General features: G+C 41.5%; 1 pseudogene; it reads right to left on the bottom strand.

Moving 5' to 3' along the window:
- Positions 1 to 200: 200 nt before the first annotated feature.
- Positions 201 to 20,099, bottom strand: LOC103004236 (lysocardiolipin acyltransferase 1-like; annotated as a pseudogene).
- Positions 20,100 to 22,824: the final 2,725 nt, after the last annotated feature.

Here is a 22,824-nt window from a genome sequence, read left to right as displayed (position 1 = left end):
AGTCTGAGAGAGACCTAAATTAGAAACCTCTTTTATTAAGGAAAAAAAATGTTAAAAAATAACCACCTTAAAAGCAGGAAAGTTAAATAGCTGGGTTTGGAGCAAATGTGCATAATAACGAATTAGTAGCCCCTGACAGGATTAAAAACAGGTTTGGGGGGAGGAGTTACATATAGATTGGTGCGTTTCAGTAGAGCCAGTTAGTACCCTTCCAGTAAAAATGGTGTGCCAACGGAGTGCTGCCGGAACCAGGACTTTCTGGAAGTCTGCTCGGTAAGTCCAGCTCGCAGCGAAGCCGTGTCCACTGAAGGGTGGAAATCACTGTCCAGCAAAAGTGAGTTGTAATTAATGAGAAGGCACTCTCGCCAGAAGAGTACGCAAAGCAAGAAACAGCGTTTTAGGCTGGTTCAGGGCAGAAATAAGCTGACAGGTTTGCTTAATCTGCTGTTTGCTAAAGACTTGTAACTGCCCCATATTTTCTGCTGCTCAGACCAGCCTTCCCATAATGACAAAAAAAGTAGTTGTAGGGCTCCAGTGGAGTGGAAACAATGACCACGTTTCTTTGCCTCAGAAGGAGATTGGTGCCATTGGTTTGCTGGATTTTCCATTGACTCTAAATAAACAGGAATTTTTAGGTGAACAATTGGTCAAAAGTGAGTTTAAATTTTACTAATGAAAGAGGAAACCTGGGACTAAAAAAGAGAGAGATCCCTCACTATAATTAAAAAAGGATTCACTTTTGCGTGACCATTTTGGTTTTAAGAATAAAATTTGTCAAAGCTACAACGGTTGAATAATTTAGGTTCAACCACAGGGCCCTGTGTGTAAGCATTGTTGTTATTGTTTTAATGGCAGAAATTAAACACCCATGGACAGTTAGAAAATACAATAACCTTCCTTTTTGTGTCAACCAAGACATAACTTCAAAAGAGAGTTTCTGATGGCAGTACCAGAACGTTCTTCTACGCTTTCCTTTAAAATGGTAAATGACTTGATGAGCACCGTTTTTAATGCAGAAAAGCGACACCTGCCGATAAGCTGTGAAGAAACCAGCACTAAACATGCGAGGTTATGCAGACGCGGAACTAAACTGTATGAATTCCTAGCATTAAAAATTCAAACTAAGGTTTCTGAGTGGAGAGCCTCTGGTTGCTCTGTGAGACTCATCTAGGTCTTATTTTCTGGTGAGTAGAGGGCGCTGGTGGTCTTCTGACGTCTAGGTCAGCGCAAGGCTAAATGCCAAGATTTTATGAATAATTAAGGGCTTCCTATCAAAATGTTTGTTCAGCTTAAGGACAAAGGGTTTCTGTTTTCTGGTCTTAAGGAAGAATGCAAGGGTTTGATTGGCATAGAAAGGAGTATGGGGAAAGTGCCGAGAGGAAGCCAGGAGGAAGGGCCCTCACCTCCGCAGGCAATTGCCCAGGAGCCCCAAATCTGCCTCTAGTCTGGGGAGTTTGTTAGGAAGTAGGATTGGGCCTTGAAGAGAATCTTGTGTGTACCTTGTCTGCTAACAGCCTGATGATTGTTTACTAATGCTCTGGTCTAAGTTATTTCACAGGGGTCGCTCCCTGCTACACAGTGTTGAAATTACATTCAGAGATTAAAAAAAAAAAAAATCGTGTGTGTAGCAGTATTTTTCCACAAAACTAAGTGCAAAATATCTTTAACAAATAATGATGGTAGTAAGAAATATTTGACATAGTCGTGCAAAAATGCATCTCATTTTACAAAGGCTTAGACATTTGTAAACATTTACAGAATATCCCCTAGGTTTTTAGACTGTGAACCTTACAATCTTACTCATTTTTCTTTGTATTTAAATGTGGCTGTCTGTCTAAAAAACGTTAACATGCAAGTTCAGTGATCTCCAGTTCACCAAATATTCTCTCCCGCGGCACGAAGATGATAATGATGATTATAAAATACCACTGAACAAGACTGTACAAATGAGAGCAGGCACACTGCAGGGCTGAACAGGGTCCAGTACAGTACAGGGAGCAATTTGACCAGAAGGATCCTGCGCTCAGACTTGCAAGGTGGAATTACAGTCTGTCCCATAAAGTAAAAAGTCTTCTCCCCCAAGTAGAAGGAGTGCAGCCTCTCTTCTTTCTCCTCCCACCACTTGTGGTACCAGAGCTGGAGGTCCTCCTTGGACGTGAGGAGGGTGTCCACTGGGTATCGGTGGATGTGGAAGTGGATTTCCCTGGGAAAGTCCTTGAGGAGTTGCCTCTCTGTCTGAGGAATGATATGAGGATATGACACTGTGGTGTCATGGACAGCGTCTAGGTTCTTACCTTCTCTTAGTCTACCACAAAAGTAAAGCCTGTAGTTCTTGGATGTAAGACATTTTCATATTTTTGAAGTCCATTCTTTTTAGCAAATTCATTACTTCGAGCTGTGCAATTTTCTGTGAGATCAGTCCCTTCTGGGAATATGAGGAGTTGAAGTGGTTCATGCATATCACAAAAATAATCAGTCATGTCTTCAAAATGACTCTTGTCATCCTTCCATTTCCTGTGAGTGAAGATATAGGCAGCAGCCTGCATGGCCCAACCAAATCCAGGAATACTTTTGAGGCTGGCTTTGAGGCAAATTTTTTCTCATCTGAGGTAGTTATGTCTCATCAGACAATTCCACAGAAATATTCAGTCCATTCTTGTTGGATGATTCATGATAACAGTTCTTTCTCCAGGAACAAATGCTTCACCTGTTATAATCACTTTTACACCAAACATGGTCTCCAGCAGTGCCACAGGTAGTGTGAGCCGGGTTGCCACAAGGCAGTTGTTGATCCAGTGACACCAAGATGGGTTTACAAACATCAAAGGTGAAAAGGGACCTAACATGAAAATGCTTCCAAAGATGCTTCCCCAAAATAGAGTGAGTATAAAGTAAATCCCTCTCCAAAAATGCTTCCCTGAAATAGAGTGAGTATAAAGTAAATCCCTCTCCAAAACTGCTTCCTCAAAATAGAGTGAGTATAAAGTAAATCCCTCTCCAAAAGTGCTTCCCCAAAATAGAGTGAGTATAAAGTAAATCCCTCTCCATGATACCATGATTATCCTGGATGTGAGTCTTTGGTCAGACAGATGAATTGCAAATTTCTTCTTCCAGTCTGTATTTTGCCTTTCATTCTCTCAATGGTGCCTTAGATGATTCTTCCCTTTGAGTGCCTTTCCTACAGTGGGCCACGTTTACACTAGACCCTGCTGACTTTGATGATATAATTAAGTGTTCTATAGTCTCAGAAATCAGAAGCCTAGAGGTTTCTGTAAAGCCTGGTTCTGTTATACCTTATTTGACCCAACAACCTCAAGGGGTTTACAGTTCTCCCGAAACTCAGTAACAAAGAACTCCCTGTTCTATCCTTATTCTTAAATTAATTAATGGTATCTCCAATCTCCAACAGTATAGTTATCAAAAAATCAAAGCAAACAAAACACCTTAGTTTTCTCTTTACTTGCTCAGTAGGTGCTCCCCTCCCCCACCCCACCCCATTAGTCCTCACAACCAGCCAATCTTCCATTCTGCCTTCAAAATGTGTGTGGCGGATGTGAACTTTGCTCTGTCCTAGTTAATGCCCTGGATCACTCCCTCACCACCTCTCATGCCATCTCTCATGGTCTGGAGCATGGAAACTGCCCTTAACTGGTCTCTTCCTTACATTCTGTCTTTTTTTTTTTTTTTAAAAAGTTTTTTTATTCAGGTATAGTTGATTTACAATATTATATGTTTCATGTGTACAACATAGTGATTCTCACAATTTTTAAAGGTTATACTCCATTTATAGTTATTATAAATTTTTGGCTATATTCCCTGTGCTGTATAATATAGCCTTGTAGCTTACTTATTTTATACATGATAATTTGTACTTATCACCTACCCCTCTCTTGTCCCTTCTCCACTCCCTCTCCTCACTGATAACCACTAGTTTGTTCTCTGTATCTGTGAGTCTGTTTCTTTTTTGTTATATTTACTAGTTTATTTTATTTTTTAGATTCCATGTATAAGTGATACCATACAATATTTGTCTTTCTCTGTCTAATTTTACTTAGCATAATAACCTCCAAGTCCATCCATGTTGTTGCAAATGGCAATATTTCATTCTTTTTTATGACTGAGTAGTATTCCACATATATGTATGTGTGTGTGTGTGTGTGTGTGTGTGTGTGTGTGTGTGTATACACACACATATATACCACATCTTCTTTATCCATTCATTTGGTAATGGACACTTAAGTTGCATCCAAATCTTGGCTATTGTACATAATGCTGCTATGAACATTGGGGTGCATAGATGTTTTTTTTTTTTTTTTTTTGTCTTATTTATTTATTTATTTATTTATTTATTTTAACATCTTTATTGGAGTATAATTGCTTTACAATGTTGTGTTAGTTTCTGCTGTATAACAAAGTGAGTCAGCTATACGTATACATATATCCCCATATCCCCTCCCTCTTGTGTCTCCCTCCCACACTCCCTATCCCACCCCTCTAGGTGGTCACAAAGCACCGAGCTGATCTCCCTGTGCTATGCGGCTGCTTCCCACTAGCTATGTGTTTTACATTTGGTAGTGTATATATGTCCATGCCACTCTCTCACTTCATCCCAGATTACACTTCCCCCTCCCCATGTCCTCAAGTCCATTCTCTATGTCTGCGTCTTTATTCCTGTCCTTCCCCTAGGTTCTTCAGAACCATTTTTTTTTTATTTTTTAGATTCCATATACATGTGTTAGCATGCGGTATTTGTTTTTCTCTTTCTGACTTACTTCACTCTGTATGACAGACTCTAGGTCCATCCACCTCACTACAATTAAGTCAATTTTGTTTCTTTTTATGGCTGAGTAATATTCCATTGTGTATATGTGCCACATCTTCTTTATCCATTCATCTGTCGATGGACACTTAGGTTGCTTCCATGTCCTGGCTATCGTAAATAGTGCTGCAATGAACAGTGGGGTACATGACTCTTTTTGAATTATGGCTTTCTCAGGGTATATGCCCAGTAGTGGGATTGCTGGGTCATATGGTAGTTCTATTTTTAGTTTTTTAAGGAACCTCCATACTGTTCTCCATAGTGGCTTTATCAATTTACATTCCCACCACCAGTGCAAAAGGGTTCCCTTTTCTCCACACCCTCTCCAGCATTTATTGTTTCTAGATTTTTTGATGATGGCCATTCTGACTGGTGTGAGGTGATACCTCATTGTACTTTTTTTTTTTTTTTTTTTTTTCCCACACACACACACTGTATTTTATTTTTACAAGAGATAGATAGACTGACACCAAGCATTGTACATGGATGACCACAACAAAAGCAACAATGATTGCAATTACCAAACATGAAACACACTTATACTATGTCATAACATTGACATTCAGTCCAGTAATCCTCCACTGTAACAGCTCCTTTACTTTGCAGTGAAAATTGGTTTGTATATTCTTTTCCTCTGAGTCCTTGTGGGATTTTTTTTTTTTTAATTCAGACAGAAAGTCACAAAAATTATACTCATCCTCATCAGTTCACTCAGTCCCATGTAATTAATTTCTTTTTTTTCATCTTGATCTTTTGTTAGCACTTTTATGAGTTCATCAGTTTTTCATTAGAGTTCTGAAAATGCTTATTCATTCAGTTCAGCAGTACAGTCAGTTACCAGAAACCTGTACTTGTCAGAGTCTTTTCCATGAATTTCTTGAAGATGAAACCCTTTTATAGGAACATACTTGCAAAATCATCAGAGTACACCCAGAACTGTCTGTAAATGACAGAAGACTTAAAAATGACCATGGTTAAAGATTTGATGAAAGTTCATAATAATGCAGTTGACAAGAAAATTAGTTATTTCTGAGATATACATTTTAAAGTAATAACGAGGATTATTACTTATAACCTTATACCAGAACATATAAGATTTTTAGAAGTTTCCTGTAATGTCTGAAACATTTATATTAACATATTTCCATACATATTTCCATACAAATAGAAATATAACATTTTTAGAAATTTCATGTAATGTCTGAAACATTTATATTAACATATTTCCATACAAATAACCCAATGAAAGTTTAGTATTAGTTGTTTTGTTTGTTTTTTTATACTGCAGGTTCTTATTAGGCATCAGTTTTATACACATCAGTGTATACATGTCAATCCCAATCGCCCAATTCAGCACACCACCATCCCCACCTCACCGCAGTTTTCCCCCCTTGGTGTCCATATGTCCATTCTCTACATCTGTGTCTCAACTTCTGCCCTGCAAACTGGCTCATCTGTACCATTTTTCTAGGTTCCACATACATGCATTAATATACGATATTTGTTTTTCTCTTTCTGACTTACTTCACTCTGTATGACAGTCTCTAGATCCATCCACGTCTCAACAAATGACTCAATTTCGTTCCTTTTTATGGCTGAGTAATATTCCATTGTATATATGTACCACAACTTCTTTATCCATTCGTCTGTTGATGGGCATTTAGGTTGCTTCCATGACCTGGCTATTGTAAATAGTGCTGCAATGAACATTCGGGTGCATGTGTCCTTTTGAATTACGGTTTTCTCTGGGTATATGCCCAGTAGTGGGATTGCTGGGTCATATGGTAATTCTATTTTTAGTTTTTTAAGGAACCTCCATATTGTTCTCCATAGTGGCTGTATCAATTTACATTCCCACTAACAGTGCAAGAGGGTTCCCTTTTCTCCACACCCTCTCAAGCATTTGTTGTTTGTAGATTTTCTGATGATGCCCATTCTAACAGGAGTGAGGTGATACCTCATTGTAGTTTTGATTTGCATTTCTCTAATAATTAGTGATGTTGAGCATCTTTTCATGTGCTTCGTGGCCGTCTGTATGTCTTCTTTGGAGAAATGTCTATTTAGGTCTTCTGCCCATTTTTGGATTGGGGTGTTTGTTTCTTTGATATTGAGCTGAATGAGCTGTTTATATATTTTGGAGATTAATCCTTTGTCAGTTGATTCATTTGCAAATATTTTCTCCCATTCTGAGGGTTGTCTTTTTGTCTTGTTTATGGTTTCCTTTGCTGTGCAAAAGCTTTGTAGTTTCATTAGGTCCCACTTGTTTATTTTTGTTTTTATTTCCATTACTCTAGGAGGTGGATCAAAAAAGATCTTGCTGTGATTTATGTCAAAGAGTGTTCTTCCTATGTTTTCCTCTAAGAGTTTTATAGTGTCCAGTCTTATATTTAGGTCTCTAATCCATTTTGAGTTTATTTTTGTGTATGGTGTTAGGGAGTATTCTAATTTCATTCTTTTACATGTAGCTGTCCAGTTTTCCCAGCACCACTTATTGAAGAGACTGTCTTTTCTCCATTGTATATCTTTGCCTCCTTTGTCATAGATTAGTTGACCATAGGTGCGTGGGTTAATCTCTGGGCTTTCTATCTTGTTCCATTGATCTATGTTTCTGTTTTTGTGCCAGTACCATATTGTCTTGATTACTGTAGCTTTGTAGTATAGTCTGAAGTCAGGGAGTCTGATTCCTCCAGCTCCATTTTTTTGCCTCAAGACTGCTTTGGCTATTCGGGGTCTTTTGTGTCTCCATACAAATTTTAAGATGATTTGTTCTAGCTCCGTAAAAAATGCCATTGGTAATTTGATAGGGATTGCATTGAATCTGTAGATTGCTTTGGGTAGTATACTCATTTTCAAAATGTTGATTCTTCCAATCCAAGAACATGGTATATCTCTCCATCTATTTGTATCATCTTTAATTTCTTTCATCAGTGTCTTATAGTTTTCTGCATACAGGTCTTTTGTCTCCCTAGGTAGGTTTATTCCTAGGTATTTTATTTTTTTTGTTGCAATGGTAAATGGGAGTGTTTCCATAATTTCTCTTTCAGATTTTTCATCATTAGTGTATAGGAATGCAAGAGATTTCTGTGCATTAACTTTGTAACCTGCAACTTTACCATATTCATTAATTAGCTCTAGCAGTTTTCTGGTGGCAGTTTTAGGATTCTCTATGTATAGTATCATGTCATCCGCAAACAGTGACAGTTTTACTTCTTCTTTTCCAATTTGTATTCCTTTTATTTCTTTTTCTTCTCTGATTGCCGTGGCTAGGACTTCCAGAACTATGTTGAATAATAGTGGTGAGAGTGGACATCCTTGTCTCGTTCCTGATCTTAGAGGAAATGCTTTCAGTTTTTCACCATTGAGAATGATGTTTGCTGTGGGTTTGTCATATATGGCCTTTATTATGTTGAGGTAGGTTCCCTCTATGCCCACTTTCTGGAGAGTTTTTATCAGAAATGGGTGTTGAATTTTGTCAAAAGCTTTTTCTGCATCTATTGAGATGATCATATGGTTTTTATTCTTCAATTTGTTAATATGGTGTATCACATTGATTGATTTGCATATATTGAAGAATCCTTGCATCCCTGGGATAAATCCCACTTGATCGTGGTGTATGATCCTTTTAATGTGTTGTTGGATTCTGTTTGCTAGTATTTTGTTGAGGATTTTTGCATCTATATTCATCAGTGATATTGGTCTGTAATTTTCTTTTTTTGTAGTGTCTTTGTCTGGTTTTGGTATCAGGGTGATGGTGGCCTCATAGAATGAGTTTGGGAGTGTTCCTTCTTCTGCAATTTTTTGGAAGAGTTTGAGAAGGATGGGTGTTAGCTCTTCTCTAAATGTTTGATAGAATTCACCTGTGAAGCCATCTGGTCCTGGACTTTTGTTTGTTGGAAGATTTTTAATCACAGTTTCAATTTCATTACTTGTGATTGGTCTGTTGATATTTTCTGTTTCTTCCTTATTCAGTCTTGGAAGTTTATACCTTTCTAAGAATTTGTCCATTTCTTCCAGGTTGTCCATTTTATTGGCATAAAGTTGCTTGTAGTAGTCTCTTAGGATGTTTTGTATTTCTGCGGTGTCTGTTGTAACTTCTCCTTTTTCGTTTCTGATTTTATTGATTTGAGTCCTCTCCCTCTTTTTCTTGATGAGTCTGGCTAATGGCTTATCAATTTTGTTTATCTTCTCAAAGAACCAACTTTTAGTTTTATTGATCTTTGCTATTGTTTTCTTTGTTTCTATTTCATTTATTTCTGCTCTGATCTTTATGATTTCTTTCCTTCTGCTAACTTTGGGTTTTGTTTGTTCTTCTTTCTCTAGTTTCTTTAGGTGTAAGGTTAGATTGTTTACTTGAGATTTTTCTTGTTTCTTTAGGTAGGCTTGTATAGCTATAAACTTCCCTCTTAGAACCGCTTTTGCTGCATCCCATAGGTTTTGGGTCGTCGTGTTTTCATTGTCATTTGTCTCTAGGTATTTTTTTATTTCCTGTTTGATTTCTTCAGTGATCTCTTGGTTATTTAGTAACGTATTGTTTAGCCTCCATGTGTTTGTCTTTTTTACGTTTTTTCCCTGTAATTCATTTCTAATCTCATAGCGTTGTGGTCAGAAAAGATGCTTGATATGATTTCAATTTTCTTAAATTTACTGAGGCTTGATTTGTGACCCAAGATGTGATCTATCCTGGAGAATGTTCCATGCGCACTTGAGAAGAACGTGTAATCTGCCGTTTTTGGATGGAATGTCCTATATATATCAATTAAATCTATCTGGTCTATTGTGTCATTTAAAGCTTGTGTTTCCTTATTTATTTTCATTTTGGATGATCTGTCCATTGGTGTAAGTGAGGTGTTAAAGTCCCCCACTATTATTGTGTTACTGTCGATTTCCTCTTTTATAGCTGTTAGCAGTTGCCTTATGTATTGAGGTGCTCCTATGTTGGGTGCATATATATTTATAATTGTTATATCTTCTTCTTGGATTGATCCCTGGATCATTATGTAGTGTCCTTCCTTGTCTCTTGTAACATTCTTTATTTTAAAGTCTATTTTATCTGATATGAGTATAGCTACTCCAGCTTTCTTTTGATTTCCATTTGCATGGAATATCTTTTTCCATCCCCTCACTTTCAGTCTGTATGTGTCCCTAGGTCTGAAGTGGGTCTCTTGTAGACAGCATATATATGGGTCTTGTTTTTGTATCCATTCAGCCAGTCTATGTCTTTTGGTTGGGGCATTTAATCCGTTCACATTTAAGGTAATTATCGATATGTATGTTCCTATGACCATTTTCTTAATTGTTTTGGGTTTGTTTTTGTAGGTCCTTTTCTTCTCTTGTGTTTCCCACTTAGAGAAGTTCCTTTAGCATTTGTTGTAGAGCTGGTTTGGTGGTGCTGAATTCTCTTAGCTTTTGCTTGTCTGTAAAGCTTTTGATTTCTCCATCGAATCTGAATGAGATCCTTGCCGGGTAGAGTAATCTTGGTTGTAGGTTCTTCCCTTTCATCACTTTAAGTATATCCTGCCACTCCCTTCTGGCTTGCAGAGTTTCTGCTGAGAAATCAGCTGTTAACCTTATGGGAGTTCCCTTGTATGTTATTTGTCGTTTTTCCCTTGCTGCTTTCAGTAATTTTTCTTTGTCTTTAATTTTTGCCACTTTGATTACTATGTGTCTCGGCGTGTTTCTCCTTGGGTTTATTCTGTATGGGACTCTCTGCGCTTCCTGGACTTGGGTGGCTATTTCCTTTCCCATGTTAGGGAAGTTTTCGACTATAATCTCTTCAAATATTTTCTCTGGTCCTTTCTCTCTCTCTTCTCCTTCTGGGACCCCTATAATGCGAATGTTGTTGCGTTTAATGTTGTCCCAGAGGTCTCTTAGGCTGTCTTCATTTCTTTTCATTCTTTTTTCTTTAGTCTGTTCTGCAGCAGTGAATTCCACCATTCTGTCTTCCAGGTCACTTATCCGTTCTTCTGCCTCAGTTATTCTGCTATTGATTCCTTCTAGTGTAGTTTTCATTTCAGTTATTGTATTGGTCATCTCTGTTTGTTTGTTCTTTAATTCTTCTAGGTCTTTGTTAATCATTTCTTGCATCTTCTCAATCTTTGCCTCCATTCTTATTCCGAGGTCCTGGATCATCTTCACTATCATTATTCTGAATTCTTTTTCTGGAAGGTTGCCTATCTCCACTTCATTTAGTTGTTTTTCTGGGGTTTTTTCTTGTTCCTTCATCTGGTACATAGCCCTCTGCCTTTTCATCTTCTCTGTCTTTCTGTAACTGTGGTTTTTGGACCACAGGCTGCAGGATTGTAGTTTTTCTTGCTTCTGTTGTCTGCCCTCTGGTGGTTGAGGCTATCTAAGAGGCTTGATGGGAGGCTCTGGTGGTGGGTAGAGCTGACTGTTGCTGTGGCGGTCAGAGCTCAGTAAAACCTTAATCCCCTTGACTGTTGATGGGTGGGGCTGGGTTCCCTCCCTGTTGCTGTGGCGGTCAGAGCTCAGTAAAACCTTAATCCACTTGACTGTTGATGGGTGGGGCTGGGTTCCCTCCCTGTTGCTGTGGCGGTCAGAGCTCAGTAAAACCTTAATCCACTTGACTGTTGATGGGTGGGGCTGGGTTCCCTCCCTGTTGGTTGTTTTGCCTGAGGCAACCCAACACTGGAGCCTACCCGTGCTCTTTGGTGGGGTTAATGGCAGACTCTGGGAGGGCTCACGCCAAGGAGAACTTCCCAGGACCTCTGCTGCCAGTGTCCTTATCCCCACGGTGAAACAGAGCCACCACTTGCCTCGGCAGGAGACCCCCCAACACCAGCAGGTACGTCTGGTTCAGTCTCCCCCAGGGTCACTGCTCCTTCCCCTGGGTCCCGATGCACACATTACTTTGTGTGTGCCCTCCAAGAGTGGGGTCTCTGTTTCCCCCAGTCCTGTCACAGTCCTGCAATCAATTCCCACTAGACTTCAAAGTCTGATTCTCTAGGAATTCCTCCTCCCGTTGCTGGACCCCCAGGTTGGGAAGCCTGACGTGGGGCTCAGAACCTTCACTCCAGTGGGTGGACTTCTGTGGTATAAGTGTTCGCCAGTCTGTGAGTCACCCACCCAGCAGTTATGGGATTTGATTTTACTCTGATTGCGCCCCTCCTACCGTCTCACTGTGGCTTCTCCTCTGTCCTTGGACGTGGGGTGTCCTCCTTGGTGAAGTCCAGGGTCTTCCTGTCAATGATTGTCCAGCAGCCAGTTGTGATTCTGGAGCTCTCGCAAGAGGGAGTGAGTGCACGTCCTTCTACTCCGCCATCTTGGTTAATCTAACCTACATTCTGTCTTTAACCTTGTCACCACCAAAGTCCTCTCTCCAGAGCATAAAGTTGATCACGTCACTCATCTGATTAAGATCCTTCTATATGTACTGCTGCCCACAGAATAAAGTCAGTCTCTTAGCTGAGAATTCACAATCTTGCTCTAACCTTTCCTGACTTCTCTCTCAGCAACACGTGCAAAACTCTGGTCTGACCCCTGGGCACCCAGGCCCTCTCACTCATCCTAACTTTGCATTGCTTTCTCCTTTGGCTAGAAGCCCTTCCTCCCTTTATCCTGCAGTCAGCTCCCTTCCTTTCTTGCACAGGACCACTCCAGCAGAAGCAACTGTTCCCTTGTATGTGTTCATCTAAGTATCATCTTAGTGTCATCTAAGAAATCTTTGCCTAATTCTGGTCACAAAGATTTTTCTCCTTTGTTTTCTTCTAGGAGTTTCATTGTTTTAGTTTTCAAACTTACTAAATTTTTGAATAATTTTTTGTAAAAGATGTGAACTATGGATTGAAGTTCTTTCTTCTTTGTGTTCATCTTCTTCATCTAGAGCTGCATTTGTTGCCTCACTATTAAAAAAAAATTCTTTCTCCACTGGATTATCTCTGCACCTTGTCAAAAATCAGTTGTCCAAATATATCTGGATTTATTTCTGGATTCCCTGCTCTGTTTCATTGATGTATTGTTGGTCCTGATAGCAACACCACACTCCAAAATTACTGTCATTTCAGAATAAGTCTTAAAATCAGATAGTGTTAATGCTCCAAAACTTTTTGTTCATTTTTAAAGATGTTTTGTCTTTTGAATTTCCTTAAAAATATTAGAATCCACTTGTCAATTTCTACAAAAATTCCTTCTTGGATTTAGATTGAGATTGCATTAAACCTGAGAATGCCCTCGGAGAGAACTAACATCTTAACAACATTGAGGCTTTCGACTAATTAAAAAAAAAAAGACCATCTTTAAAGATCTTTTAACATTTCTCCCAGCTATATTTTGTAGATTGCAGTGTGTGCACAGACCTTGCATATTTTTTCAGATTTATCCTTATCTGGTTAAGAGACCACATGAAAGTGAAAAGTTTTCTGAGACGTGAGAACTATAGACTTTACCTTGCAGTAAAAGCAAGGAGCCATACTTCAGCACACATACAACTATTTGTATACAAAATAAGACAATAGAATCTCCTGAAAAATGACTGTGGTTCATGTTGCTAGAGTTGCTAAGAGTAGGAAGGATGGGTGGCATCAGGCTTAGGGTTGGAATGAGTCTTCTTTTTTTTTTTTTTAAATTAATTAATTAATTAATTTTTGGCTGTGTTCGGTCTTTGTTGCTGCGTGCGGGCTTTCTCTAGTTGTGGAGAGGGGGGGCTACTCTTTGTTGCTGTGCACAGGCTTCTTATTGTGGTGGCTTCTCTTGTTGCAGAGCACAGGCTCTAGGCACGTGGGCTTCAGTAGTTGCAGCACGCAGGCTCAGTAGCTGTGGCTCGCGGGCTGTAGAGCACAGGCTCAGTAGTTGTGGCACACGGACTTAGTTGCTCTGCGGCATGTGGGATCTTCCCAGACCAGGGCTCGAACCTGTGTCCCCTGCATTGGCAGGCGGATTCTTAACCACTGAGCCACCAGGGAAGTCCCGGAATGAGTCTTCTTGAAAAGGATTTAGAATGAGACTGATGGTCAAAAGGGAATAAAGTTTAGGAATCTGTTGTGCACAGAATTGTTAATTTTTCTAGTGATGAAGTTTAAATTTTTATTCTTAGGCTGGTCTAAAATGGCTCCTCATGTCTCCTTGGCAAGTTCAGATAGATACACCATTTATTTCATATCACAGTGATTAACAGATCAGATGAAATAACTGCTTTACTCTAATGCTGATTAACACCAGGTCAGGTTCTGTTCAATGTCAGTGAAATCCCCATGTCTGGCAACCTTTAGAAATTGAATAGCTAATAATCTGTGGTGGATGGTGCAGACACTGACCTTCCTAGAGTCAAAGGGCTACATGACTACAGAGCCTCCTAAGACACCTTAGAGCTCTATGTACAATTAAATAATAATGTTAAATGAGAGTTCACATAACTTTAACAAAGGAGACCCTTTGAGTTTATGCCACCCTAAGTGGATTTCCTTCTCTCTTGCACACTCTTGAATCATTCTGGCTGTGTGGAACATATTTGCTATTGAAATGCCTCGCAGCTATGTTAAGTTGCTTGAGTGGCAGTTGACAGTTCTGAAAGGCTGTGGCCTTGGAGGCTGATGGGTCTCCTACCCATCCTGAATTCGAAACAGAGAGAGTTATTTTTAACTCCATTATCAGTGCACATGACTGTCCTTGCTGGGCAAGTGAGCCAAACTGCTGTGATGTTTCTGTTGCTGAGGTGAGAGAGATGGAGGGCAGCTAGTACTTTCACATGATCCTTTAAGGTCGTAGACAACATTGAAAAAAGAATCACAATCCAAATAAAATAAATAAAATAAAACAGCCATTTTAGTGAACTAATCAGGAATACCAAATGTTTATCACTGAAGCAAAGTTACAAGGATTTTCTAGTGTGATTATTCTACCTAAACTTAATAATTCGAGTGTTTATGGGAAAATGGTGATGGTACAAAGACCAACTTATTATAAAAAGATCTCTTGACATTCATTTCGTAAAGTGTTTTTTGAAGACATGTTTAATCTTCCCAACATTTTTATCTCCATGAGAACTTCATGCAACTCACACATTATCCCATTCTTCATAAATCACTCAGCTACAGACTTGAAACTTCAATTTGCTCAATTCAACATTTACTGAGCTAGCACATGCAAAGCATTAAATTAGGGCTGGAGGGGATTCCAAGATAAAGAGAACATAGCCTTTACCTTCTGGGGGATCACAGTCTAATAGGGAAGAGAGGCACACATATCAATAATTTTAAAACAAGGGAATCTCTGCTAAGTGTTTCTACTGTGTTGTGGAAAGAGAGATGAATTGTGGCTATGTGCAAAGATGTAAAAATAGCACTTTTCTTGTACTGATGACTTCTGCAACCTCTTCATAAGTCTGTTTTTGCTCATCATGTTATGATATATCATCAGATAGAATACTTGAAGTTGTAAGTACAATAATAATTAACTAACATTGGCTTAGGGAGAAAAAGAAATCTTATATACACATAAAGTAATCTGGAAGTAGGTGATTCTAAGCGACGTACAGTCACATAGTATCATTAACAACTTGGCTCTTTTTTAACTCTCTACTCTGCCATCTTCAGTAGTGATTTTTCATCCTTTAGCTTGTTGCTTCCTGGTTGCAAGAGGGCTGCTTCAGCTCTAAGCATCACTTGCTATGCAATCCATCCAAAGTAAGAAGAAAAGGCAAGATTTCTCACTCTTTATATCAGGGAGAAAAGTCCTGCCCAGTAGCAACCCAGGACAATTTCTCTTACATCTTATTTGCCAGCACTGGGTCATGTTTACTCCTAAGCAGATGGGTAGCCCTCAGCTTACTTGTCTTTGATCAATCATATCCCATTTCCTGAATCTCTGGGTGTGGGGGTCTGCTTTCCTTGCGCATGTCACTGCCCAAACACAACTGAGAATATGTAAGCCAAAAAGGAGGGAGAAGGAGAGTTCGTTACCAGCAGCATCTGCAAGAACATATCCACGTATCTAAGCACTCAGAGCTTATGTTACCAGAAGGGGAACCCCTTCCAGGGCCCAAGAATGGGCTCTTGTCTAACACTCCGTAATGAATTGTCAGATGAGACACACATACTGACAAAGCAAAAGACTTTATTGGGAAGGGGCGGCCAGGTGGAGAGCAGTGGTGAACCTTTCACCTTGTCAGGGTGAAAAGTTCAGCCTTCTGGGCTGAGGTGACTGAGGGAGGAGACCCCCTCTCCCTGGTTTCTTCTAGGCTCCCTGTGGCATATCCCACTTTCTTCTCTCCTCTTTCCACGAAACTACTGACATCCTTGTACCATTCTCCTTCTGGGTCAGTTACTAGTGTCTCAGATAGGTTGGGACGAGAAGAGTATAATTCATCTATAACTTGCATGCATTGGTGGTCTACGGGGGAAGTATGGGGATCTGGTTTTAAGGAGGCTGGATTTAAAGTCTGACAGATGCTTAGTTTTATTTCTGGGGTGACGAGGAGGGTCTGGTATTGGGTAATCCCTCCCCCACCCTCCCCCACCCTCCTGCCATTCCTCTATCCCCTTTAGTCTCTAAGACTGCTTGCACCTGGTGGGGCGTGTGCACTGTGGTGGGTTGACCCAGGGTCCATTTAGAGGCCTCTTTAACCATAAGAGCGGTGACTGCTACTGCCCAGAGGCAAGCGGGCCAGCCTTTGGCCACCTTGTCTAGTTGTTTCAAGAGGTAGGCCACAGGCTGTAATACAGGCCCCACCATTTGTCCCAACATCCCCAAAGCGGTTCCCACCCGTTCAGAGACATACAACCTAAAAGGCTTTTCTAGGTTTAGGAGGCTTAAAGCTGGGGCTATAGTGACGGCCTCTTTCAGAGTATTAAAGGCCACCTTACAGGTCTTATCCCAGTCAGGTGGCCCTTCTTTCCCTTTTAGTTTTTCATATAGGGGTCGGGCCAGATTCCCATAAATGGGAATCCAGATCTGGCAAACCCCAGTTATCCCTAAAAGCTGTTTTCTAGTTTGGGGATAGAGGGTATTTAAGATAAAGGATTTCCTCTGAGGGTCGAGCATTCTTTTCCCTTCTGTAATTATGAACCCAAGGTATTTTACTTGGGTTAAGCTTATTTGAGCTTTCTTAAGGGACACTTGATATCCCCTTTCATAAAGAAAATTTAAGGTTTTAATAGTATCCATTTGAGAGCTAGTAAAGTCTGGGCTTGCTGTGAGCAAGTCATCTGCATATTGTATTAGGTTACTGTTTGTTAAGGTTAATTGTCTTAGTTCTCTCCCCAGGGAAGTCCCGAATATATGGGGGCTGCCTTTGAAATCCTGTGGTAGCTGCGTCCAGCAAAGCTGTATGGCTTACCTTGTTTCTGGATCTTGCCACTCAAAAAGGCAAAGAGCTTTTGGGACTGAGGATGGAGGGAATGCGAAAGAAAGCATCCTTAAGGTCCAGCACTGAAAAGTACTTAGAGGTTCCCAGGACTTGGGATAGAAGGGTATATTGGTTTCGGGACTGTGGGGTGGATGGGAACCACAGTCTCGTTGACCACTCTTAGATCCTGGATGAATTGATAAGATCCATTCAGATTCTTAACAGGGAGGATTGGGGTGTTGCAGGGAGACTCACAGGTGATTAGGATTCCAAAATCCCAGTATTTGTTAACTAGCAGTCTAAGGCCCTCAAGAGCTTCTGGTTTCAAGGGGTATTGTCTTTTCCAGGGGTAGGGAGCATTTAGCTTCAGGAGGATCTTTACTAGTGAAACATTTATAGCTAGTCCCGGTCTAGAGACATCCCACACCTGGGGATTGACTTCATCCGAGAAAGGGAGGGAGTTCTTTCCTGTGTCTGACTGCAAGTGTTCAGACACCAGACAAAGAAAGTTATTGGTTTCTAGCTTTCCCCAAGTCACTCTGGTCTGGAGGTGGCAAAGGAGGTCTCTCCCCAATAGGGGAGCAGGGCAACTGGGGATATATAAGAAGGGTCCCTTGCCAGTTGCCCACCTTACAGTGGAGGGGCTTAGTAAAATTTGAGTTTTGGGGTTTTCCGTGTACCCCTGTCACCGTTTTAGTCAGGGAGTTTAAAGGTCCTAGCTGGAAAGGAAAAACAGAGAAGGCATCCCCTGTATCCAAAAGGAAGTTCACATCCTTACCTTCTACTTGCAGAATCACCCAAGGATTAAGAAGTGTGATTTGGATCTCACCATTTGAGGGGGCTTGTCGAGCCGCTGGGCATCTTCAGTCCTGGTCTCCCAGGACTAACACAGACAGGGCAGGTTTACGGGTCTCCACATGCCTTCCCTTAGGGCGATGTGGATACTCCCCTTTCTAATGTCCGTCCTCTTTGCAGTAGGCACACTGGGTTCGTCTCAGCCACAGTGACCCCTAAGGTGTTTTTCCCTTTCTCACTCTCTCCATGGGCCTTACCCAGTGGTAGGGTGAACCAAGGTCAAGACTTTAGCCTGTAGATTGGCGAAGAATCAGGTCTGTTTCTCTATCCTCCTATCTTTTCAGGCTTCTCTTTTTTCCCTCTTGGCCTCCTCCTCTTGGTCTCTATTTAGAAACACCTTTTTTTTTTTTTTTTTTTTTTTTTTTTTAACCTCATCCACTAGCTCAGAGATGGGGTCTCTGGTCCTTTTTCTAGTTTTTGTAATTTTCTCCTTATGTCCAGGGTTGCCTGGGTTATGAAGGAATGGACCAGTAGGACTGTACCTTCAACACTTTGTAGATCGATTTGGGTAACATTTTTGAAGGCCTCCATGAGCGTTCTCAAAAAGAGGGCCAGATTTTCACTGTTTCTCTGGGTAACCTCTTTTATTATAATTAATGGCCTTCTGGACCCCCTGGGTCATTCCCTGCAGTAGGCTAATAATGAGGTGTCTTAGGGATTCCCTCCCTGCATTTGTGTTGGGGTCCCAATCCAGCTTTGCAGAGGGGATTGCCTCTTCTGCAGGGGCCAGGTCGGCATCCATCCACTGCAGTTCATCAGCCACTGATCTGACCTGATCTAGGATTCTAGCTTTTTCTTCATTACAATACCAGGTGAGAATGACCATCACATTCCTCCATGTGAAAGAGAAGTTAAGGCTAAGACGCTCAAATTCATCACTAAATTTTGGGGGTTTTCAGAATATGAACCCATTTGTTCCTTACATTGGGTGATGTCTTGCATGGAAAAGGGAACATGAACCTGCATGATTCTCCCTTCCCCATCTGGTACTTCTCTTCATGGATGAATTTTGCCTGAATTTACCTTTCCTCATGTGGAGGGTAAAGCTTATTTCCTGATTGTAATCTCATGGGGGAAAGGGTATAAGGAGGCGGAGCTGAGGCTAGGAGACTTTCCCCAGATCTTGTGGTCTCCGGGGCAGCCAGAATTTCCCTTCCCTTGCCCTCCCCGTCTGCCTTTGGGGAATCAGGAGAACGTAGAGGGTGTCTTCCGTCCCAACCTTTGCCAAAAGTACTTTGAAAGGGCATTTATCAGGGTCCCTGAGCTTACATTTTCTCCTTTTCTCGGGATCTTGGAAGAGGGCCATAAAGGCTTGGACACAGGGAACCTCATCGTTCTTACCCTCGTGTTAAATGGTGTTAAATCCTAGTGACCCCAAAGGGGGCCATTTTCCCTCTTACCCCAAGGAGTAAGTAGGCCAGTCCTGGGTGCAACATCTGATACGTTTTTTTCCTTTTTAGTCCATCCAGCCGGTATCCCTCTCAGTGAACTAAAAGACAACCCAGTGATGTGTCCGAAGGGAAACTAGGCTTGTTTCCCATTTTGATGGCTGTATAGTTTGTATCCTGTCGCCAGAGGACCAGTGCCGGCTTCTACAACCTCTAGAGAGGTTGTAAGTTCTCTCTTGGTCCCAGAGTGCCTGATTGTGTATGTGCCAAAGGAAATGCTCAGTGGTAAGCACAATCAGAGGGCCTGTAGGGCTGGTCCCAGTTGGTAAGTTAACCTGTAGACATACGTCTGAGGTGTTAACTTTCATCCAAGACCAGGTGAGACTGTATGGAACCCCGTCAACCACTTCCACTTGGAAGCACTCGGTCAGTTAGACAACCAAATGACTGAATTTATAGAAACAGGGTGTCTGATGGAGGGCTTCTGTCACCCAATTATACCCCCAGGAACAGAAAGCACAATTGACAGGGAGGAAAGATTGTAGTGTCTCAGAAAATCTCTTATGAAGACTTAGAACTTCAGATCTGAGTACTGACAAACAGAGTAAATGGAAATATCTTGGGTCTTCAAAGATTTCAAAAGGAGGAAAGGGGGCCAGGTTGAAGGAAGAGGGGAAGGAGGAGGGACAAGAGGGGTGGACTTACAGACATCTCCTGCCACCTGCAGATGCCCAGGCATTACGGGACTTTTCCCTGGGCTTCCAGGAAGGGAAGATGGGAGCTCGGGCCAATCAGAAACTAGATATGAGATAATTCGAGTTCTCTGCCCACCGGAGGTGATCAGGCTCCGGCCCTCAGATAACTGAGGCCCTTCAACCAGACTCCTGCATCCAGGACCAGGATAGAAGGAAGAAGGGTTGGATAGGTGGGTGTTGAAAAGAGGAAAGGGAGAGGGAGGGGAAGAGAGGTCAACAAAGTCTCTTGTTCCTTACCCATTTGGAGCACTCTGGCCAGGCATTCGAGTCTGGAGGAGACCAGGGGTAAAAGGGTCCCGGTTGTGGCTGCTGGGTCTAGTCTGTCAGCGGGTGAGCTGGTCCTTGAGTACCCTGAGTGGTTGGGATGTCATTCGTAGCAAAGAAGGGGTTCCACCAGAGTCACCAGTTGTTACTGGAAGGGGGACGCCTTCCAGGGCCCAAGACTGGGCTCTCGTCTAACACTCGGAAATGAATTGTCTGAGGAGACACACGTACCGACAACAAAAGACTATTGGGAAGGGGTGCCCAGGCGGAGAGCAGTGGGGTAAGGGAACCCAGGAGAACTGCTCTGCCACGTGGCTTGCAGTCTCAGGTTTTATGGTAATGGGGTTAATATCTGGGTTGTCTCTGGCCAATCATCTTGCTTGTGCCCATATTTGGTCTGACTCAGGGTCCTTCCTGGTGGTGCACGCATCTCTCAGCCAAGATGGATTCCAATGTGAAGGTTTCTGGGAGGTAGGCAGGACATACTATGGGCTGGCGTCTCCTCCCTCCTTTTGGCCCCTCCTGAATTCTTCTGGCTGGTGGTAGCTGGTTAGTTCCGTGTTCCTTACTGGGACCTCCTGTCGTGAGATAACTCCTGCAAGCAGTCATCATCATGCCTGGCCAGGGTGGGTGGTTTTGGTCAATGGTTCCCTAACACTTACACCATCACTAAAACTGAAATGACTGCACCATCACCAAATCTAAAATAATCCTTTCCAGTAAAGAAATCATGGAGCAAGGAAGGTAAAATAGTGAAGGATGAGGAATATCCTCATAGCTCAGTCAAGGGGTTTTGGAGTATGGGTGTTATGGGAACAGCACTATACATGTGATTCTCAAGCCACATTACAGTTGCCCGAGAAGCTTTTAAAAATATTGATGCCCATTTTAGATACTTCATTTAAGTGGAATTATGCAGTATTTATCTTTCCGTGGCTGGCTTATTTCATTTAACCTAATGTTCTCAAGCTTCATCCCTGTTGCAGCATGTGACAGGATGTCCGTCTCTTTTAAGCCTGAATGATATGTATAAACCATATTTTCTAATGGGTTAGAGTTTCAACCATGCAAGATGTAAAAATTGTAGAAAATTGTAGAAATCTGTCCAGTAACTTGCATATAGTTAACAGTACTGTATTTACACTTCAAAATTTGTTAAGAAGGTAGATTTCATGCTGTATGTTCTTTACCAAAGTACAATGCATATATTGATGCCCAGGTCACTAAAGATACAGATTTAATTGATCTCAGCTGGGGTCTGGGGATTTCTTGGTTTGGCTGTTGGTTGGTTGGTTGATTTTACATTTCCCATGACAATTCTGAATTGTAACTGACCGAGGCAGTCTTAACATTCCCCTCAGCTTAAACAAGTTTCTTCTTGATCATAGGTCCCTGCCTTCCCTTTTCTTAAAGCATTTAGTTTAGAAAAATTGTGATTGTACATTTTTCCTCTGCTTCTTTGAAATGTATGTAATTCTTTTCCCAGCCTCTTGCTTTGTAAGGGTAAGCAATGACATGAAACTATTAGGATGGCCAGAAAGAAACAGGGGGACAATATTTAGACGCCGAACACTAAGAAGCTCTTAATTTCCACGGAGAAGAAGTTGGGATAAGAGATGGAGAAGAGAGGGTGGCAGAAATAATATTAATTTTTTAGGGTGCCCCTGAAAATTCTTCTTATCAGTACTGCTGCCTAGGTAAGAAGACATTAAGACTAGCTAAGTCACCCTAAGCTAAGTCCCAGTTTTCTACATTCAAATCTTGCCCTCTTTGTAGCAGGAAGGGATGGAGAGCAGGAAAACAACTGATGAGATGGGAACCTGCATCGTTCTCTCTCCTTCAGTGTCAGTTTAGGGCAGTGTGTCTAGCATATAATTTTCATAGAATTGGTTATCTGTGAATGGGAATTATAGGTCAGATCTGCAGAAACAGTTCCTTGGATGGTTTGTGAAAGTTCAGTTCTCAGGTAGGAAGTTAGGTCTGTTACCGAAGTAGACATGAAGCCCTCCTCTTGGGGCCCTAGCTGAACCAAAGTCCCCTTGCCTGGTCAGGGAGTTCTTGCCTGGTCAGGGAGTTCTTTCCTGCTCAGGTTCACGCTGCCAGTAAGGAAACTGAGTTTGGTGCAAGCAAAACAGACTTTCATTCAATGGCCAGAGAATGGAGAAAGGGAGCTCAGGCTCTAAAGGCACCTTCTCTCTGAAGGGTGAAAAGCGGGGGACTTTTAAGGGGTAAGGGACACGTGCAGGATCAGAAACTGGGGGAAAGGGTGGAGATTTCCAGGAATAGCCTGTGCATTGTGCAGTCCTTCAGGCCCATATTGTGCCTAGCAGAGGGCAGATCCCCCCTTTGGGCAAAGATCTTAGCATGGTAAGGAAGCAAAGGTGACTTTCTGACACCTCTAGGTTTCATCTGCACAGGTGTGTTCCTGTGGTCATGTCAGAGCCA

This window comes from Balaenoptera acutorostrata, chromosome 8 (assembly GCF_949987535.1).
Source record: "Balaenoptera acutorostrata chromosome 8, mBalAcu1.1, whole genome shotgun sequence".
Lineage (NCBI taxonomy): Eukaryota > Metazoa > Chordata > Mammalia > Artiodactyla > Balaenopteridae > Balaenoptera > Balaenoptera acutorostrata.
The sequence above is the reverse complement of the archived record's forward strand: the minus strand, read 5'-3'. Positions and strand labels throughout refer to the sequence as shown.